The sequence below is a fragment of the Monodelphis domestica genome, chromosome 8 (genome assembly GCF_027887165.1).
Source record: "Monodelphis domestica isolate mMonDom1 chromosome 8, mMonDom1.pri, whole genome shotgun sequence".
Taxonomy (NCBI): domain Eukaryota; kingdom Metazoa; phylum Chordata; class Mammalia; order Didelphimorphia; family Didelphidae; genus Monodelphis; species Monodelphis domestica.
The window spans coordinates 89,258,087-89,278,151 of NC_077234.1; the positions used below are offsets into that span (position 1 = coordinate 89,258,087).

At 40.2% G+C, this 20,065-nt stretch overlaps 1 protein-coding gene across 6 annotated transcripts in view; it reads right to left on the reverse strand.

Annotated features, from left to right (window-relative positions):
• The window catches only part of CTLA4 (cytotoxic T-lymphocyte associated protein 4), a 107,467-nt gene extending 89,194 nt beyond the window's left edge, over window positions 1-18,273 (reverse strand). The window contains exons 1-2 of one of the 6 annotated variants that reach the window (XM_056808452.1): window positions 17,887-18,273; window positions 7,496-7,565 (exon numbers count right to left, since the gene is read on the reverse strand). The gene's annotated coding sequence lies outside the window, so the exon portion shown is untranslated. Of the gene's footprint in view, window positions 1-5,030; window positions 5,570-7,495; window positions 7,566-12,326; window positions 12,745-17,886 lie in introns of those variants that run through there. The other 5 variants (XM_016425163.2, XM_056808454.1, XM_056808451.1 and 2 more) reach the window with 5 other exon arrangements.
• Between the last annotated feature and the right edge of the window lie 1,792 nt (window positions 18,274-20,065).

The window sequence follows — 20,065 nt, forward strand, 5'->3', positions numbered from 1 at the left end:
CAGCCAGTAAGTGTCTGAGGCCCATGACTTGCCCAAGGTCACATAGTAAGTAAATATCTGAAACTACCAGATTTGAACTCACAAAGTCTTCCTGATTCCAGGCCCTTTCCACTGTGCCATCTAAATGTCCCTTATAATGCTAAACCTAGGATCAGATATGATCATAACCCCTACAGTCAATAGATATTTTGGGAGAGGGGCCTGAAAGGATTTGAAGTCTGCCCCCACCAAAAATTTAAAAAAAAATCTCAAAGAATCATTACAAAATATTAGACATGGAAGGATCAGAACAGACAGTTAGATGGTACAGTGAACTTGGAGTCAGGAAGACCTGAGTTCAGTTTGCTGCCCTAGGCAAATCTAGTTTCCTCCTCTATAAAATGAAGGGGGTCAACGTGATGACCTCCAAGATCTTTTCCAGCTCCAAAATCTATGATCCTATTACTGATGGGGGGGGGGGGACAGTTTCCATCCTAAAGAAGAAAGAATTTAAACTTGGAGAGTATAATTTACCAAAAGTCACAGAGGAAGCCTAGTTGAACTTTCAGTTTATAGGAATAAAATGTCAGGGATTCTAGTCAGAGCTAACTGGAACCCAGACCTTCTGACTTCAAGACCAATACCAAGTTTAAGACCAGTGGATTACCTTTGGCTTTTCTAGGCTATGACCACATTGCTTAGGCACACCCTAGCCCTAAAGACCCAGAGGAGGCAGCTCTATAGCCTCCAGCAAGATAGATTCCAGGACTAGGTGGGTCTTAGCCTTGAGCAAGGTGGAAAGGAGTGAGTGTGAGAATCTTATACCTCCAAATCCATCCCACCACATCCCTATCCCAGCCCAGGCTTCATCCCATTAGCCCTGCCCTGAGGCCCTGAGCTGCGGAGAGAATGAGCCTCTTCTCCAAGCTGTACATTCCCATAGGCTAGGCCAGAGCTCTAGATCTCAGTCCTGGGGGAAGGGTGATAAATCAGCCAGATGGACTGCAGCTGAGCTGCCCAGCAGTCCCCACTCCATCCCCCACTGGAGCTGTTCCCATGCAGCTCTCAAAATCTTGTCATTCACTCCAGCTTCCCAGCTCCTCCCAGCCATAAGGCTTGTCTCACAGGCTGCCTTCTTCCCCAGAGGAGCCCTAAGTGTAGTCTGTCAGTGCCCTCTAAATTTCCTGCCCTAGGGCAAAGCCCTGGCTGTTCCACCCCTCTCTAAATGCAGCCTTCAGACCTTATTAGCTCATTTCTCCTTTGATGCTTACTAACTCACAGTCATTCCTCAGTTCTGGTTGCTTGTATTCATTCATTCTTTTGTTCCTTTGTTCTCTTGTTCCTTTTGTCAACTCCCAGGGGTGGGGAAAGGGAGAAGAGATGTGGAGGGCACTAACTTACAGCTGTGATTAAAAAGGCAATTAATGGGGCCTGAAGAAAAAAGCTAAGAGAATAAGAAGGATACTCCTCAAACATTGCAGAGTTCAGAGTCATCAAATCCCTAAGGGGAGTAAGATAGGAAAGGACTTTCTGAGGCAGTGAACCCAGAAGTCACCCTGAGAGGGAAGCAGTTGGCCCTAGTGAGATGATATCTTGTCTGGCAACTTCGCCTAAGATAGCATCCTTTTACAATGCCAGCAAATAGGTCAAGTCAACCCTTGGGATAATGCTGTGGATGCTGGCTTTCACCAATACTCAAACATAGGAAGGCTACCCTATGTACATCCTAGCATTCCTGGGAGAGATGTTTCAGAAGCTTCTTTTTCAAGGTCCCTAAATAGCCTTGGGAATTATTTTTAAGGCTTTCCAGTGGCCTCAAATTGCTCTACTAGCTCAGTGACAGAGAATGGGGCTGCAACCTCAAGAGGCATTTGGCTTTACTACCCCACTTGGGGGTGTCCAACACTAGACAAAATATTCCTGACAGTCTTTGCACACAAATGTTGGTGTTTTTATGTATCTTGGGTTTCTTTCTAGGGCCTCAAGAATGCAAAAGATTTCCAATGAACCTTGCCTGATAATCCAGATTTCACTTGGTATAATTTAGAATAAACTGAAGAGAAAGGAGTGGAGAAAGGAATGGTGGTCCAGACTTCTAAACAAAGGTTTTTACTGGAAGAAATGGATCATGGATCACAACCAACCTTTACTAAGATCCCCCAAGATCACTATGATACAGCTGATGATTTTGCTTTATTTCAGTTGACATTTTCAACGTGCATATATTGAACTTTGGCTATTCAGAAGAAGCTGTGTAAGAAGTTCAAGGTCAATAGTTGTGTCTAAAAATCCTGACAAAGGATCTGGGATTTGTATTTCTTTCCATCTTGAGAAGAGAGATCAGGACTGAAGAGACCAACAGTCATGACCAGCATGGCAAGAGTTTTGAAGATCTTGAGATAAAAGAGAAAAGTGGTGGAGAGTTACAGTGGATTATTGAATACTGCTACTTGCTGTAGGGATATCTACAGAAAGGAAAAAGAATTCATTGCCTCAAACTTCCTTAAATTAAATTAAATCTGGACCATTCGATCACACACACTCCCCAAAGCCTTTGTCAATTTTAAGAGGGAACAAAAGGCTAGTGTATTTAACTTCCTTATAGATAGGTGTTAATTCTAGCTTGGCTTTATGATATAAAAGGTGTTGAATATGCTAGATATGCACTTAATGGGTCATTAAAGATCTGTGTTGAACTAATACACCCAATATATTTGTGCCACTTAATAGGACTCATAACATGATTTTATAATTTATATTATTATAAAGGGCTAGAGGTATATCTGTTATAGTTATGATTTACTTGATACTTGATTCTTGGTCAGGAACACTTTTCCCTATTACAACATTGTTTCTCTAGGAAAAGATGATCTACTCTATAACATGATTTCCAGGAAACAGCACTGACCAGAAGTGGGTGTAATCTTTCCCTACCATCTAAAAACTGGAACTGACTGTATCTAATTGGATTAGAGTTCAAGAGGAAAAAAACAAAATCCCTTTTATGCTTAGAGTGAATGTATAGGCTCCATCATCAAGGACCTTTTCCTCTTTTCTCTATTCAATTTATTGTCCTTTGTTCCACTCTATGAAACCCCCATATGCCCAAATATCACTACAAATTGTGGATCTAGGAAGGACACAGCTAGCAAGTATGTACATAAAAACTATGTATATACATACTCTGTGCATATTTGTCTTCATGTAAAATGGGATTGTTAATACTTGAAATCAAGGACTCATGGAATGTAAAAATGAGAAATGGCCTTTGGAATAGGATAATGGATAGAGTGATAGATTTAGGAGTCAAGAAGTCCTGGAGTCCATTTCTACCCCAGACTCTTAGTAGGAATACTCCTGAGCAAGTCACTTGGGGTTCATTTTCCTCCACCATAAAATGAGGGAGTTTGACTTGATGGCTTCCAATTTTCCTTCCAGCTCTAAATCTGTACTCTTATGAGCCAAGGATATTTCCCTTGGTAAAATGTAAGATTTTTGAAGGCGGGGACTTTCATTTTTGTCCTTATACTCTAGCACCTGTATTTACAATCCCAGAATAACACCTGGGACATAGTAGTCATTGAATAAATGGGCGGTGAGGTGACACAATGTACTTGGCCAGGAGTTTGGAAGACTCATCTTCTTGAAATCAAATCTGGACTCAGATGTTAACTACTTGTGTGACCTTGGGAAAGTCACTTAACCCTGTTTGTCACAGTTTCTTCATCTGCAAAAAAAAAAATGAACTGCAGAAAAAATGGTAAACCATTCCCATTATCTTTGCCAAGAAAATGACCAAAAGGTCGCAAAGAGTTGGACATGACTGAAAATCAACATTGACTAATTGAAATATAATTATCAAGAAACCAAATCTTTTCATCTTTTTAGTAATAGCAATAGCTAACATTTATGCTGATATGACATATATACTGGTATATTATGGGTGTATACAAGTGTGTGTGTGCAAATCACTTTATGATTAATTTCTCATTTAATCCTCACAAAAACCCTGGCAGGGAGGTACTATAATTATCTCCATTTTAAAGATGAGAAAACTGAGGCAAACAGAGATTACTTGACTGGTCCAGAATCATCCCCAAGTAAGAAATTTGAATTCAAATCATCCTGACTCCAGGCTCTACCCACTATGTATTGGACAACCTAGCTGCCCTCTAAAATGATCCTGTACCCAAATTAAAATAACTTCTCTTATAAATAAATTATTTTCTTGTTGAATTTAAAGAAAAGGCCAATCCCTTCTATTACACTTTATTTTGAAAGTAAAGAAAGGAGAGAGAAGAGAGAGAAGATAAGGAAAAGGAAGAAGGAAGAAGAGGAGAAAGGGGAAGAAGTATATAGTTTACACTAGCAAATATATATATATATATATATATATATATGCATTTTTTTTAATGAGCCTGTTGTGCTGCCATGGTTACAAGCATACTTCCATTTCCATTTTAAAAAACTCTGTGGTTGGAACATCCCACCCACTTCACAGTATCCTCCTCCTGTTCCTGTTAGGGACATGGTAGCTGGTTCCTCTCTCCCCATCCTCCCACCCCTGCACCAGCTGAGGGCACAGTTCCCTACTCTTCCTCTGAACTCCTACAAAAATAAGATCCCAGGCCTCAGAGGATGAGAGATTTTTTTTGTTGCTGTTTGAGATCCTGTGAGTTAATCTCTGGCTCATGCTCAGAATGCAACTTGTCAAACCCCAAGGAACCGATAAGTTTTCTGCAGGAGACTCAATAACCCTTCAGCTCTTTGGCAGTCTGTACTTGTGAGCTCATCGTGAAATCATTTTTTTTTAAGCAAGGATCCTAGAGGATTCATTCTAGAATAAATTTAAATTAATCACTGAAGAGAACTCCCAGCTTGAGTTTCTTTTGAAAATAAATCCTGAGGATGTATTTTGAAAACTAAGATGAGGCTGTAACTGAATTCTTCTCTTCTCAGTTCTCTTATATACATATATTCTTAGAAGCAATAGAAGTACCTACTATGTGCAAAGCATTGTGTTAGGTCAACCTTGGGAGGATTTAACTCACTTGAAGATGGGTCAGAACAGTTCCGGTACTGACTCATGGACCCCACGTCTCACCCTGTTTCAGGGTAGTTGTATGCTTTCACTCAGAGATTTTTCATCATAATGTTTCTGAAGAAGTTTAAAACAAAACAAAACAATGGGAAGCAAAAGAACCAGACCCTCTCAGTTGTAGCATTGTTCCTATGGGAAAATGAAATCTAATTTATGCCACTGTTTTCAGGAACTCATTGTGGCAAAAAAAAAAAAAAGTACTATCTTTTCATCCTTTCCTGGGAATTGGAGCGGACTGGAAAGTTCAGAAGGAAAATCTTAAAAAAGAATTGTTGCCCCTTGGAGAAATCATAGTCATAGCCAACATTGTTTGCAAAATACTTCACATGCATTATCTCATTTGACTCTCACAGTAACTGAAGTCAGTTGTCTGATCATCCTTATTTTATAGATAAAGAAGTTAAATGACTTCCACAAGATTACACAACTGGTGTAATGGGGGCCATTCCCATCCAGTTTCTCCTGATTCCAAGACCAGTTTTCTATTCACTATCCCATGTTGCCTCTGATAAATGTTAGTTATTATAATTCGCAGATAAGGCAACTGGAGTCTAGAGAGAGCAACTTTACAAAATTCCCATTGCGTCCTGGGTTATAGTGGGAATAAAAGCAATTGTAAGGATTCAAACCCAAGACCTGGGAATCCAAATTCAGTGCTCATTCTACTACAGCATAGAATAGAGTTTACAAACAGACTCCCTCTTTCCATGTGCACCTTTTCCTTTTTCTTCTCCCATTTTTTTACCTTCTGCTTTCACACTATGGAGTTCTCCCCAATATGTGACAGTCACCTGGAAGTTAAATAGATCTTGGATTAACAGGAGCCTATGAGATCCCCCAATATATAAACGCTTGGACTGGCTATGTATGAATAGAAGAATAATTCCTAGAAATAATTCAACTGAAGAAGATTTCCTTTCTAAGCATCAAAATGGCTCGATTCCACCCTTGAACAAATACAGAAGGTTATAGACCAGAGGGAGAGGGAGTTAGTTTAAAATAACAAGAAGAAGAATGGCCAACTTCTAATCCTTTAAGAATGTTCATAGAATTCTTGTCTGAGATTGGCTGTTACCACAGTTAAGACAGTGGAATTGATCTAAGGAGCAGTAAAGTAACAGTTGTTGCTAATAATCCTGGCAAGGGCACTGATCGTTCTTCCCCCCTGGGGCTGCTGGTAAAAAGCTATAAAAAGAGCACTTGCTTATTTTAGGCTGAGTTTACATAAAAGCACTTAGCTATGCAAACATTTAGATATATGAAAATATGTGGTTAATTAAGCAGATTTCTCTGCCAGTGTTTTGTTAACCGGCTTTCCTATGGCACAGAGGTTCACATTGTCCCATCGGAGAGTGAAAGCCAGGTGAAATGTCAGCTTATTCTCAGAGTAACAAAGCAGTGAAGATCAGGAGATGCTTTGTGCTGGAATAGCTTTCTGTGTGTGTGTCCAGGGGGAAATTCCATGCATTAGATGTACTTCAAAATGCTAAGTAAGTAAGTAAGGCAGAGCATACACCAAAGTGTTTAGACAGAAGTTTGGGGAACCTGGAAATTAGAAAGGAGGTTGACACTGGTACTTTTATTTAGGAAAATGTTACCACCTCCCTGAAGTTTGGAATTTTCCATAGCTATGAATACACAATATCATATTCCAAGCTGAAAAGAGTCTTATTTGGTAAATCGTGTGTTCAACTGGTCCTGTACTCAGTACCACAGACACACTGTACATGGACCCCAACATACTGAAGTCATTTTGGTCCTCTTCAGGTATGAAGGACAACAACCCATTATAGTCAATAAGTCATTTGCTATTCAAGATGGTGTGTTGGATAGAGTTCTGGACCTGGAGTCTTGACTTGAGTTCAAATCCAACTTTAGATACTTACTAGCCATATGAACCTGGGCAAGTCACTTAATTTGTTTACTTCATTTTCCTTTTCTTCAAAAAGATCGAGAGAAGGAAATGGTTCCCTTCTCCAATATTTCTGCCATGAAAACCCCAAAAAGAGATCATGAAGCATCTGACACAAGTGAAACAACCAAGCAACAACAGCAATGACCATTTTATCATAACTAGGTTCTAGTTTCTTCATCTACAAAAATAAGAGATTTGAACTAATTATCTTAAAGTTCTCTTTCTGTTTTAAAACCCTATACTTTGTATTAAGTCTAATTCATTGTGTTCCAAACACTAGTGTAGGGAATTTAAACTTCCTTTGATGAGTCTTCTCTCTAGTGCAAACTCATTGAGAGGTACTCTGCATCTGATTACCTGTATCTGACAGTTTCTATGATCCCTAGTGCTAGGAAGAGTATTCCTGAGGAGCGCATGAACAATAGCAATAGATAGCACTTCACCCTTGTTGATGTGAATTCTGGAAGCCCCAAGTTTGCCCATTTCCCTTGAGAACTTACCTTCAAGGGAAGTCCCAAAGTGACTTGGTCTTAGAATGATGAAGGGATCTCCCAGCACCCATTAAGTGTCCTAAGGAGGAGTAATAGAAATGCTCAATCACCCTTTTCATCTCAGAAGTTTCCCCCATTGAATCAAAGATCCCTCTGAAGAAGATCTACCCCTGTGTAGGAACCATCCTTTTAACATCCACTGTAGTAGACCACTTCCTGATACCCTAACCTCTGGCTACAGCCTCTTTCCCAAGCCTGCTTACAACCTGTCAGTGTATGTTTGCTGTGCTTAATTCCCCAAAAGCTATATAAGATCCCCAAGTTCTATTATTCTTTGGAGAATCATATAGCTCAGTGATCCTCTCAGAGACACTGTCCCCAGAACCCCAAAGGCTCGTCTCTGTGTGGTGGCTAAATATTAATGGACTTGTCTCTTTCCTGATTAAAGATTTGGTTTTGCTGACTATTTTAGTGGTCCTGTGTCTTTCCACGTTGACACTTTCTATCTTTATTAGACTTTAATGTGACATGGGGGCTTGCCAAGAAACAACTAGATTTCTTGGTAAGTTCTCACATGTGGGAAAAAAAATGGTGGCCCATCACTATGGCCCATTGATGCTTAGCCATTCTCATGCCACATGCTGCCTAAGCATTGCAAGCAATGTATAGTCAGTTCCCATTGTATTGCTGGGAGCCCTTGACATTGAGGATTCTAGCTTGCATAGCATGTGAATGGGGTCAGAGATTTCCCAAGCATATTTTTGATTATACAAAATCATATTATCAGTGGCCTTCAAACCAGAGACTTGCTGCTATGTTTTGAGTGACCATGAAGGACATTAGACACTGCAATACATGGTTACTGTTGCCATGCACCCAGAGTGTGGGTGAATCGCACATAGTGGTTCCTATAGAAACCCTTAGGGCTGTAACAGAAGCAGCATGTCAGAAGGCAATGAGCGCTAGACTCCTTTGAAGACTTGGGCATGAATCCATGCTCTGACCCTTGCTAGCTGGGTGACCTTGAGAAAAATCTCTCCACCAGTCTGAGACAGTTTTCTCCTTTGTAAAAGCAGGGGAAATAAAGCTTACACTACCACAAGGTTATAGTGAGGAAGCCTTGAAACCCTATACAAATGGGAACTATTCTTAGAATCAGAGGGGTTACTCAGTCTCCAGATCTCTTTTTAACCATGACATTCTTACCCCTCAACAGATATGGGCTACCACAGGCTAGAGATAGGAGCAGTGGGACCACTATCATCTATGCACAGTGCCTCTCTGTAACTTCTGCAGTGGTGGCTTATCAGACTTCCCTTTGGTTTCCAGATACTACAACATCAGTAAATATGAGAAAGCTTTCTACCTATAACCACCATTCTTTTAGGTACACGAACCCACAACTATGGTATAAAATCATTTGTTATCTCCTGACCAAAGCCTCCCACCTATATTCAAACTGTCAACATTGAAATTCTGACAGATGGCTCTCAAATAACTTACTATTTTAATGATTGAAAGGGAAGGGAGGAAAAGGTACAGTACTGAAACTGGCCTATTGAGGTTCAAATCAATCCAATTCATTCCAAGGATCACATGAAGCCCTTACACTGGGCTAGGCACTGAGCACTGTGATAGGTGCTCCAGATAACTCAGTTTTCCAAGATTCAAGTGGGTCTGGAAGCTCATCATCCTTCTGATGCAAGAACTAGCAGCTAGAGCACTGGGCTCTATCAGGAGGTCGAGAAGACCTGAGTTTAAATCTGACCTCAGACATTTTACTAGTTTTGTAACCCAGGGTGAGTCACTTTTAACTTCAGTTTCCTCATCTGCTAAATAGGGATCACAATAGCTCATACTTGTCAGGGATGGTGTGAAGATCAAATGCTCATTCCCTCTTTCTCTCCCCTAAAGAGGGATCTATCCACCTTGTTTGAATCTTGTCCAGGTCTTCCCATAAGATTATTACTGGGCAGTGGCAGCAAGGAACCAATCCAATGTAACAAGAAAGTGAGGGATTTTTAAATGTCAAATAAAAGAGCTCATATTCTATCCTGAAGGCCATAGGCATCCACTAAAGTTTCTTGAATGACATGTCAAAACCTGTGTTATGGGAGTATCCATTTGTCAGCTAGGTGGAGAGTGGGTTAGAAAAAGGAGAGTCTGAATACAGGCAGAATCCTGTAAATCCAAAATCCAAAATCCAAAAACTTTGGAAGGGACTTCAGTTATTATTTACTGTAGTTGCAGCCTCAATTAAGGAGGTATAACCCTCCTTAAAAAAGAGTGAAAAGAAGTTCACTGACATGAGAAATGTTGAATAGATAGAATGGACATGATTTGACAATTCATTGGATATGGGCAGTACCTGTGGATCACTTTTAGGTTATAAACCTGAGTACCTGGAAAAATGATGTGCCCCCCACTAGAAAAAAGGGACATTAGGAGCAAGAGTGACTTTATAGGGAAAGATAATAATCAGTTCGTTTTTTTAATATTTTGTATTTGAAATGCCTAGTGGATCCCAGTTGAAGGTATCAAGAAAGTATCAAGAAAGGTATAAAAAAATAGTCGAAGATTCAGGTGTTGAGGTCAAGAGAGAGATGAGGGTTAGAGTTAATTGCACAAATGATAGTTGAACTCATGGGAAATGATGAGATCACTGAAAGAACCTGGAGACAGAGAAAAGAGAGTCCAGGACAGAGCACTACGGCACATTTACACATAAATATGCTTGATAATCTAGGCAAAAAGACTGAGAAAGCAGTAAAAAAAGATGACTACAACAGAGCTGTATCATGCAAACTGAGGAGAATAAAGTAAACAGAATGAGGGGATGGGTGGTGGTCAGCAATGTCAAATACTACAAAGATCAAAATGAATAAAGATTGAGGAGGGAGGGAGACAATTTGGATCCTTTGGAACTTTGTAACACTTATGTGGAAATTTGTTATTACATTTAATTGGGAAGAGAAAAGAAAAGAAAAAGATATGCAAATGGAAAAAAATGAATGAAGGCTGAAAAAATCTTTGGGATTAGGCAATAAACAGATCATGAAATCAGTCATATATCTAGAACCAGAGGGCATCTGAGACCATTTTCACTGTTGACCTTAAAGAAAACAATTTCTGTTAAGTGGTAGGAATGGAAATCATATTGCAAGGGATTTAAAAGTGAATGTGGAGATGGGGGCTCAGTTGAATAGAGAACTAGGCCTAGAGACAGGGAGGTCCTTGGTTCAAATGTGGCCTCAGACACTTTCTAGCTGTGTGACCCTGGGCAAGTCACTTGACCCCCATTGCCTACCTCTTACCACTCTTCTGTCTTAGAACTGATACATAGTATTGATTCTAAGGTAGAAGGTAAGAGTTTTAAAAAAAGTGAATGGAAAGGGGCAGATAGGTGACTCATTGGATTGAGAGTCAGGCCTGTGTTCAAATGTGGCTTTAAACATTTCCCAGCTATGTGACCTTGAGTAAATCTTTTAACCCCTATTGCCTAGCCCTTATCTCTCTTCTGTCTCAGAACCAACACGCTGCATTAATTCTAATACAAAAGGTAAAGGTTTAAAATAAAAAGAGGAAGAGAATGGAAAGTAATAAAGGAGAGATGAACTTGAAGTTATTTGTGTGTGTTTTCCCCCAGGAACTTCACTGTAAAAAGAGGGAAGGATATTTAGGAATTTAACTAGAGGATGGAGTAGGAGGTTTTTTTACCACAATATTTGTAATCTGTGTAAGGAAAAAGTATGGGGTACCCCCCTCCGGAAGGATTATGGTCACCACTACATATATAGGCTCCTGTAAAATAGGAAAACTTGGCCCCGAGGGTGCTTTTTGTGCTCTCTTAATTTCCCATCTGGGGCAAAGGCCCATTTGCTTTGCCCTCATTTGGAGGCTCTATTATGGTATATAGTATCTGCTTTCCCTTCAAAGGAAACCATTGCCTTGTCCAAGTGCCTTTGATATTTTAATGGGAAAACTCTTAAATTGCCCCCCTCCAATTTTAAATCCTCCAATGTAAAAAAAAAAAAGAACAACCCTAAGTCAAATTCACTTGTAATATGCGAAAGTCCTTTGAAAAGTTCTTTGTTCCAAATGAACTAATATGGAGATGTGGAACATGCATGATAGAATGTCATGCCTAATGGGCATTCAAACTTTTCCATAAGGGCAGAGGATGGCATGCCCTATGTGTATTCTGTACAATATCCTCAGTTTCAAATCACTACAAGCACAGCTGCAGTCACACAGAAAATGTGTCTAAGCCATCTACCATTAGCCAGGCTAGGAGTTGTTAAGCTGGAGTTAAGGCAAACACACGCTTAATTTGAGCAAACAATGATTGAAATATTGATGGTTTTCATCAATACAACTTCTTTTTTTTAATGGGAGAAATTCACAACCAAGAGTCCCAAATAGTCAAGAAAAGTAGCAAGCCAAGGCAACTTTAAATAAAAGCCAAAAGGGGGATCTGTGTTCCCAGAAATTCTACGAGAAAAGCTTACAGGAGGCATATATCGGGTTTCTTTATTTTGTGGATTCTCTCCCTCTATAACCTTGACTAAACATACCAATGGCTCTGCCTCTTCCGGTGTTACTTCATTACACACCAGCTGAGGGGGATAAGGGCACACATATCTCCCCACTTGGCTGGGGAAGGATGCTGGTTCATTCCCTCACATTAGAGGATTATGTCGTGAGCAATGAAGTCATTGGGCTAAAATTACCAGTAATGAAATCATCTCTGATCCTCGGTCCAAGTTCTGGACAGTCTTCGTAGGGGACCAGAGTCCTGTGTTGGAATGAATGAGAGAGGGCTTTTGCAGGAAGCGCTCACCTGGCAGCTTGAGAGGATGATGACAGTGGCTTCCCTTTGAAAGGCTCACCTTGGCAACTGCTCTCTTGGCAAATACCCCTTTCCTCAGGCTTTCCGTTGCAGTACTCAGACAATGAGATTCCGGGCCATGGGGGAGCCCTGCACTTGAGTGAGTCTCTTCCTTTGGGAAGGCTTTCTCTCATCTAGATCTTCAGCCATGACATCTTCGTGGGGTTTCTGTTCTGGGATGGTCTAAGACCAGCCCAGAAATTCAGCCCTTGACACTGTCTTGAATCACAGCCAGCTTTAAGTGGATGAGTATTTCCCCCCTGATCTATTTGGAGGCAACAGTGGATAACTGCCTCATTCCATCCCAGGGGGAAAGACAGAGGTGTACAGTGAAACTCTCCACTCAGACCAGTGCATTAAGTCATTTGAAATCAGAGCATCTGCAAACACTTTATGAAACAATTTCCTTTGTTCAGAAGAGGAAAAGCCAGATGATGCAATCTCTAGGTTCCAGCTGGGCTTTCCTCAAAACACATTGTGAGCGAGGCAGCTTTCAGCACAGGGAAACTTCTGCCCCTTTAATGTGTGATTGGGATGATATGCCCCAAATCAAATCTTCAGTTCATTCATACATGATGAACAGCGGGTATTGAGGATAGATACTGCCTTTCCATGTATTGTACAATACAACTATCCTTGGAAATTATAATGGGGCGGGGGGGAGTGGAAATAGTACTACAAAGGAAGAAGAAAATCAGAGAATGGGGGGGAAGTTGGGGAGGGACATCCAGGATGAAGGAAATCCTTACACAGGATGAGGGTGGGGGTGGGGGAGACTAAAGGATGAACATAAACATTCTTTATTAACATCAATGTTGTTATGATTCCCAGAGTATTTTGTTTCCTCAAGGTTTTTTTTTTTTAATTCTTTAAACATTAGCTCCTTGAAAGGAGACAGGCTGTTTTCTGGTTTATCTACTTTCAGAAGTCGAGAAAAGGAAACAGAAATATACTTTCAATGAAGCATGGCCAGAAATATTAAATTGACCTATTTGAGTTGACTTAAAGATTCTTTTTAACCCTCCCACTTCCTATTATCACCGAGGCCAAGTGATTCATAGTAAACAATGGGAGAAAAAAGAGCTTCCATTTTAATTAGCATTGGATGTTCATTTCCTCCTTGGATCCTCATAGATAATTCTTCTATAGTGTAGGTACCAGAGGCATTTATATCTTCACCTTTTGAATGAGTAACTGAGATTTGAGGAAGTAAAGCTACTTGTCTATAGTAAGATTGCCATTGTTGTTATTATTTAGTGGGTTTTTTGTGCCCAGTTCTTTGGATCCCATGGACCACATCATGCCAGTGATTGTGGAGTCTTTTTGGTAAAGACACCAGAGTGATGTACCATTTCCTTCTGTAATAGCAATATTACTAATAAGTGTCAAAGGTGAGATTCAAACCTAGAGCTCTCCTGACTGGAGGTCTAGCATCTTTTCCATTAACTAGTTAGTAAAGTAATACTTGAGGCAGCAATGGATGAGCAATGGATGGGCTTGGATTTGAACTCAAGAAGTCTTGAGTTTTAATCCTGACTCAGATGCTTATTAGCCATGTGACTTTGAATGTTATTGCTGCTGTTCAGTATATTGGGCTCTTTGTGATCCCATTTGGGGTTTTCTTGGCAAAAATACTGAAGTGGTTTGCCATTTCCTTTTATAGCTCACTTTATAGGTGAAGAAACTGAGGCAAGCAAGATTGAATGACTTACAAAGGGTCACACAGCTAGTATCTGAGGACAGATTTTGAAATCAGGAAGTCTTAGCCACATGTACAACTTTGGGCAAATCCCTTGATCTCTTTCCATCTCAGTTTCCTCATCATTAATAATAATGCTGACATTTATATATGGCTTTGAGGTCTTCACAATGCCTAGAAAATTAATGCTATTATTATTGTCACTTTACAAATGAGCAAATCTAGGCAGAGAGAGGTTCCGGTACCTGTCCAAGTACCATAACTATTAAGTGTCTGAAGCTGGGTTGGAACTCTGGTCTCTCTTGACTCAGGTCCAGTGCTCCAACCACTGATCCACCTAGCTGTCAATAGAGAATAGTAGCACCAACTTCATAGGGTTATTGTGAAGATCTAATGAGATAGGATAAAAAGTGGCACAGAAACTTTAAAGTACTATATAAATGTTAGTTCTATCTATATCATTGCTGCTAATTGTTTTAGACTGAAATTGGTACATTCAGCTGGAAGGGGAGGAAGACCAGTAAAAAATATTTTGGGAGAGCAAAAAAGAATGTTGATTTAACAGAGGCAGAGAATTGGCATAAAGTTGCTGAGGGAAAATTCTCATTAGCATAAGAGGAAGGGAAAGAGCCAGTGGGAATATTCCCCCAAGTTACTAGTACTAGTCAATGGAAAGAATACTGGGATTAGAGTCAAATGATCTGGGTTTATATCCTGCATTTGCTAGCCAAGTGACTTTGGGAAAGTCATTCACCTTCTCTGAATGGCTATGACTGTACTACTTAAAGGCGTCCTCTGAGGGTATAGGTACGAGATGCTTTGTACCTGGTTATATAACTTCAGAGCCAGTTCTAGGGCAGGGTTATTGGGACTTTGCATAGTGTGCCAAATTCAGAAGGCTTTGATCTCACTGAACAGCATAGAAACAAGAAGGGAGAGAGAATAATATATTTTAAAGAATGCTCTGTTTGGAGTCAAAGGACCCAGTTCTGCCATTTACTCACTGTGTGACCTTGAGAATGACCACTCTAGTGAAAGATATTCCTACCTCCAAATGGAGGTAGATTGTTTGAGAAAGTCCTAGATGGATAGGAGATGAGAAACACCCACCTAGGGACCTCCCTAGGGCCAGTAAGCGCAAAACCCTTGGGCTTTGGAGGGGAAAGGGTAGAACACTAAAACTACAGATCTAGACTCAACCCAACTTCTATGCTCCTTGTGAGAGTTGCCCTTCATTGCCTCTCTTCTATCTTAGAATTAATAAGAAGATTGTAGGAGTTTTTTGTTTTGTTTTGTTTTTGTTTTTTAGATATCTTATTTTACCAATGACTTATAAACACAATTTTCCTTATAAGGTTTTCTGAAGTTGTAAGATGAAAATTGTCTCCTGCCTTCCCTCCCCTCCCCCCAGAGATGGTAAGCAATTTGATCTAGGTTATACATGTATCATCATGCAAAACCTGTCTCCATATTGTTCATTGTTGTAAGAGAATACTCATAAAGTAAAAACCCCCAAATACAAACACAGATAAATTAAAGTAAAAAATCATATGTTCATCTGCATTGCTACTCCAACAGTTCTTTCTCTGGAGGTGGGTAGCATTCTTTGTTGTCCTGGATTGTTGTATTGAAGAGAGTAGCTAAGTCTTTCTCAGTTGATCATTGAAGGTAAAGGTATTAAAAAGGGGGTGGGGGTGGGAAGCTACCTGATAGCAAAACTGATTTTCTCTTCCACCTTGCCATATACCCTCCACCCCACCTCTCATGTTAGCCTCCTTAGCAACAGCTTCATGGGATTATCAAATAACAGTCTTCTAAAGTGGAAGTTGAATTGGGAAATTTCATGACATTTTCCTCTTGATGTCACATCTTCTTCCACTAAGGTTGCATCCAGATGGTATAACAATTGATCATCCTGATGATATAGACAAATCCCTGAAGTTCTCTCAATGTCCCAGGCAACTCTCTAAGCTTTATATTGCAAAAGACATTGATGTGCTCTAGTTTAGCTTTTAGAGGCCTTCACAACCTTCCCCCTTCCTACCCTCCCAGGCTCTTTATACTTTTTTTTTAAAGCCCTTACCTTCTGTCTTGGAGTCAATACTGTGTATTGGCTCCAAGGCAGAAGAGTGGTAAGGGCTAGGCAATGGGGGTCAAGTGACTTGCCCAGGGTCACACAGCTGGGAAGTGTCTGAGGCCAGATTTGAACCTAGGACCTCCCATCTCTAGGTCTGGCTCTCAATCCACTGAGCTACCCAGCTGCCCCCATATACTTTATTCTTCTCTGTATACTTTGTGATCCAGTGACACTAATTTTCTTGCCATTTCTCTCCCAAGACATTCCATCTTCTTACTTTGAAAAATTACACTGGCTGTCTATGTATACAACGCTCTTTCTTCTCTCTACCATCTTGGTTGCTGGCTTCCTTTAACTCTCACTTAAAATCCTACCATCTGCAAAAGGTCTTTCCCAGTCCTCCTAAAAGCTAATGGTTTCATTCTTCAACTATACCCTTAAAATATTTGGTATATATTGCTTGCATGTTGTATCACCTGTTGTAATGTGAACTCCTTGAGGCAGAGACTGTGTTTGCCTTTCTTTTGTATCTCCAGAGCTTAGCACAGTTCCTGGCACATAATGAGTACTTAATATTTGATGACTGATTGACTGATTATGCAATGGGAGTAGTTCCTTTTACCAATAAAACCATAGATTCGGATCAAATGTACTGTAATGAAAATGTGAAAAATATCTACAGCAAATTAAGTCCATAAAAACTTGATATATATGGATCTTTTAAGATGATTCTCAATGACAATGAACACTGAGTCAGTCAACTAGAATTTATTAAGACCTACTATGTGCCAGGAGACAACTTAAAAACAGCTATGTATGAACAGGATATAGATAAAATAAACTGGGGGTAATCTCAGAAAGAAAGCATTAAAATTCATGAGGATTGGAAAAAGCTTCTTACAGAGGTGAGATTTTTATTTTTCATTTTTTTAATTGAAAAACTTTAATTAATTAATTTAGAATATTTTTCCATGGTTACATGATTCATGTTCTTTCCCTCCCCTCCTCCCCGCCCCCATAGCCAATAAGCAATTCCACTGGATTTTACATGTATCATTGATCAAGACCTATTTCCATAATATTGAAAAGTGCACGAGGGTGATCATTTAGAGTCTACATCTCCAATTATATTCCCATCAACTCATGTGATCAAGCAATTGCTTTTCTTCAGTGTTTCTACTCCCACAGTTCTTTCTCTGGATGTGGATAGTGTTCTTTCTCATAAGTCCCTCTGAATTGTCCTGGATCATTGCATTGTTGTTAGTAGAGAAGTTCATTACATTCAAATGTACCACAGTGTATCAGTCTCTGTGTATAATGTTCTCTTGGTTCTGCTCCTTTCACTCTGCATCAATTCCTAGAGGTCATTCCAGTTCACATATGTCAAGAGTAAAATTTATGGTTGAGACTGAATATATATATATATATAGTTGGTTGCCAGGGATTTATATTCTAAATCCCAATGAAATACTCAAGTCATAATGGAATGTTATGGTGGTTTATTTACAATAGAAGAAAGAAATTAAAATAAGGGAGAGAGAGGGAAAAGGGAAGAAGATCTGCTCTGGCCTGGTCTAAGCCAGGTGGAGTTCAGAGGCCTCAGCCAAAGGGCCTTCCCAGAAGATTAAATCTAGCTAGGCTTCTAGCCACAAGGCCCCCTCCAAGATGAGAGGCCTCCTCAGAGGCTGGTGCCTCCAGAAAGGACAATGAAAAGGGGAGTCAGCCTTAACACTCACCACATGATCGTCTCAAGGAAGCAGTCTGAGGTCTCAAGCTTCAGCTCCTCCAAGTCATGTTCCACTGGATGAGTTCCCTCTCATAGGAAGTGATGAGAAATATAAAGGCAGTTGTTTATGTCACTTCCTGTGTCTTACATGTACCAATGGTGGCTTAAACTTGGCTTTGGACAGCCCTGGGGGTCAGTGAGTTTTTTCTGATTTGTTACTTGCTAGCCCACTAGGGTCATAGACCTTCCTCCCCCACACTAAATCTTTAATTGGGGGTGTATACATTCCTGGTTGCTAAAATTCTAAAGACTAAGTAGGGTGGAGTAAATCTAAAATTCGCACATGTAATTCCTTCAGTTCATTATTTCTTTGAGCATATCACCAACAGATACCATAGTTTGTCCAGCCATTCCCCAATTGAAGGGCATTCCCTCATTTTTCAATTGTTTGCCACCACAAAGAGTATAGCTATGAATACTTTGGTACTATAATTATTGGTTAATGATAAAGAGAAAACAGGATCCAGGAGAGACAGCTGATGGTTTAAGGTTGGCTCAGAGAGAGAAGAGGGAGTTTTGATTAATTTCCCCCTACAGCCTTCCCTCCACAGGTATGGCTCCTCTTACAGATTGGCTCTTGTCCCCCTCTACTACTAGAGTCTAAAAGGTTTCTTCTCAGGAAGATGTCTCTCCCTCTTCAAGCTGTCCTGCTCACACTTGAGTCAATTTGGGAAAGGATAACCACTTTAATATAAATTAAGTCAAGTAGGGAAACACAAAGAAAATGACTGGCAGGGAAAGAATGGATGAGGAAATGGGGAAGGTGTCCCTTCTCTAACTACCCCCTTTTCCCTCCCTCCTCGAGTTTTGGGGGAACTCAGGCCTTGGCAGCCTGAGCCCCCTGAGAAATAGTCAGGTTGATTAACCCTGATCTTTGGTCCCTTGGCCACAGTTCAGACCCAAGGCACCAGGAGTTGTGAGGCAAAGTTTTGACAAAGGTTCAAATGTCTTCTTCATATGTCCCTTCAATTGGGAATTGGCGGGGCAGGGGGTGGGGGTGGGGGTGGGGAGAATGTCCAGTCACCAGGAGAGGAAGGAGATGAGTATATCCCAGGAGAAAGGTTTAACCAGACCTCCTCCTAGGTTTCTCAAGGTTGAGAGATCTCAACTGAAATACCCAATTAGAATCTTCTGGCTTCTCAACATTCCAGACCTCCTGGGACTCCTCCCCCATCGAGGTGATCAGATCCATCAACTCTTCAGCCAGTCACTTTCCAGCAGGCAGACCCACTATCACAGTACAAGTTTTTTTTGTTTGTTTGTTTTTGTTTTCCTTATGATCACTTTGGAGTATAAACCCAGCAGGATGGATCAAAGGACAGATAGTCTTTTAGCACACTTTGGGCATAGTTCCAAATTGCCCTCCAGAATGGTTAGACCAATTCACAACTCTACCAGCAATGAATTAATGTCCCTACTTTGCCACATCCCCTCCAGCATTCATTACTTTCTGTTGCTGTCATGTTAGCCAATCTGCTAGATGTGAGGTGGTAAATCAGAGTTGTTTTGATTTGCATTTATCTGATTATAAGACATTTAGAGCACTTTTTCATGTGCTTATTGATAGTTTTGATTTCTTTATCTGAAAATTGCCTATTCATGTCCCTTGCCCATTTATCAATGGGAGAATGGTTTGGTTTTTTGTACAACTGATTGGGCTCCATATATATTTGAGTAATTAGATCTTTGTTGGAAGTTTTTGTTGTAAAATTTTTTTTCCAATTTTTTTGCTTCCAGAAGGTGAGATTTTTAGCTGAGACTGGAAGGAAACCAGAGAAGGTAGGAATTGGAAATAAGAAGAAAGAGCATTCTAGGCATAAGAGCAGTCAGGGAAAATGAATAGGATGGAATTTCTTGAGAGAGGAATAGAAAAGAGTACAGTGTTATTAGATCACATAGTATGTGGCAGAGAGTAAAGTGTAAAAAGAATGGTAAGGTAAGAAAGGGTCAGGTTAAAAAAGACTTTGAAAGCCAAGCAGAAGATTTCTTATTTCATACTGGAGGTGCTAGGGAGCCACTAGAGTATACTGAATGAGAGTGGGGGTGACATAGAATTGTGCTTTAGAAAGATAAATTTGACAACTAAATGGAATATGAATTGGAATGGAAAGAGACTTGAAGTAGGGAGA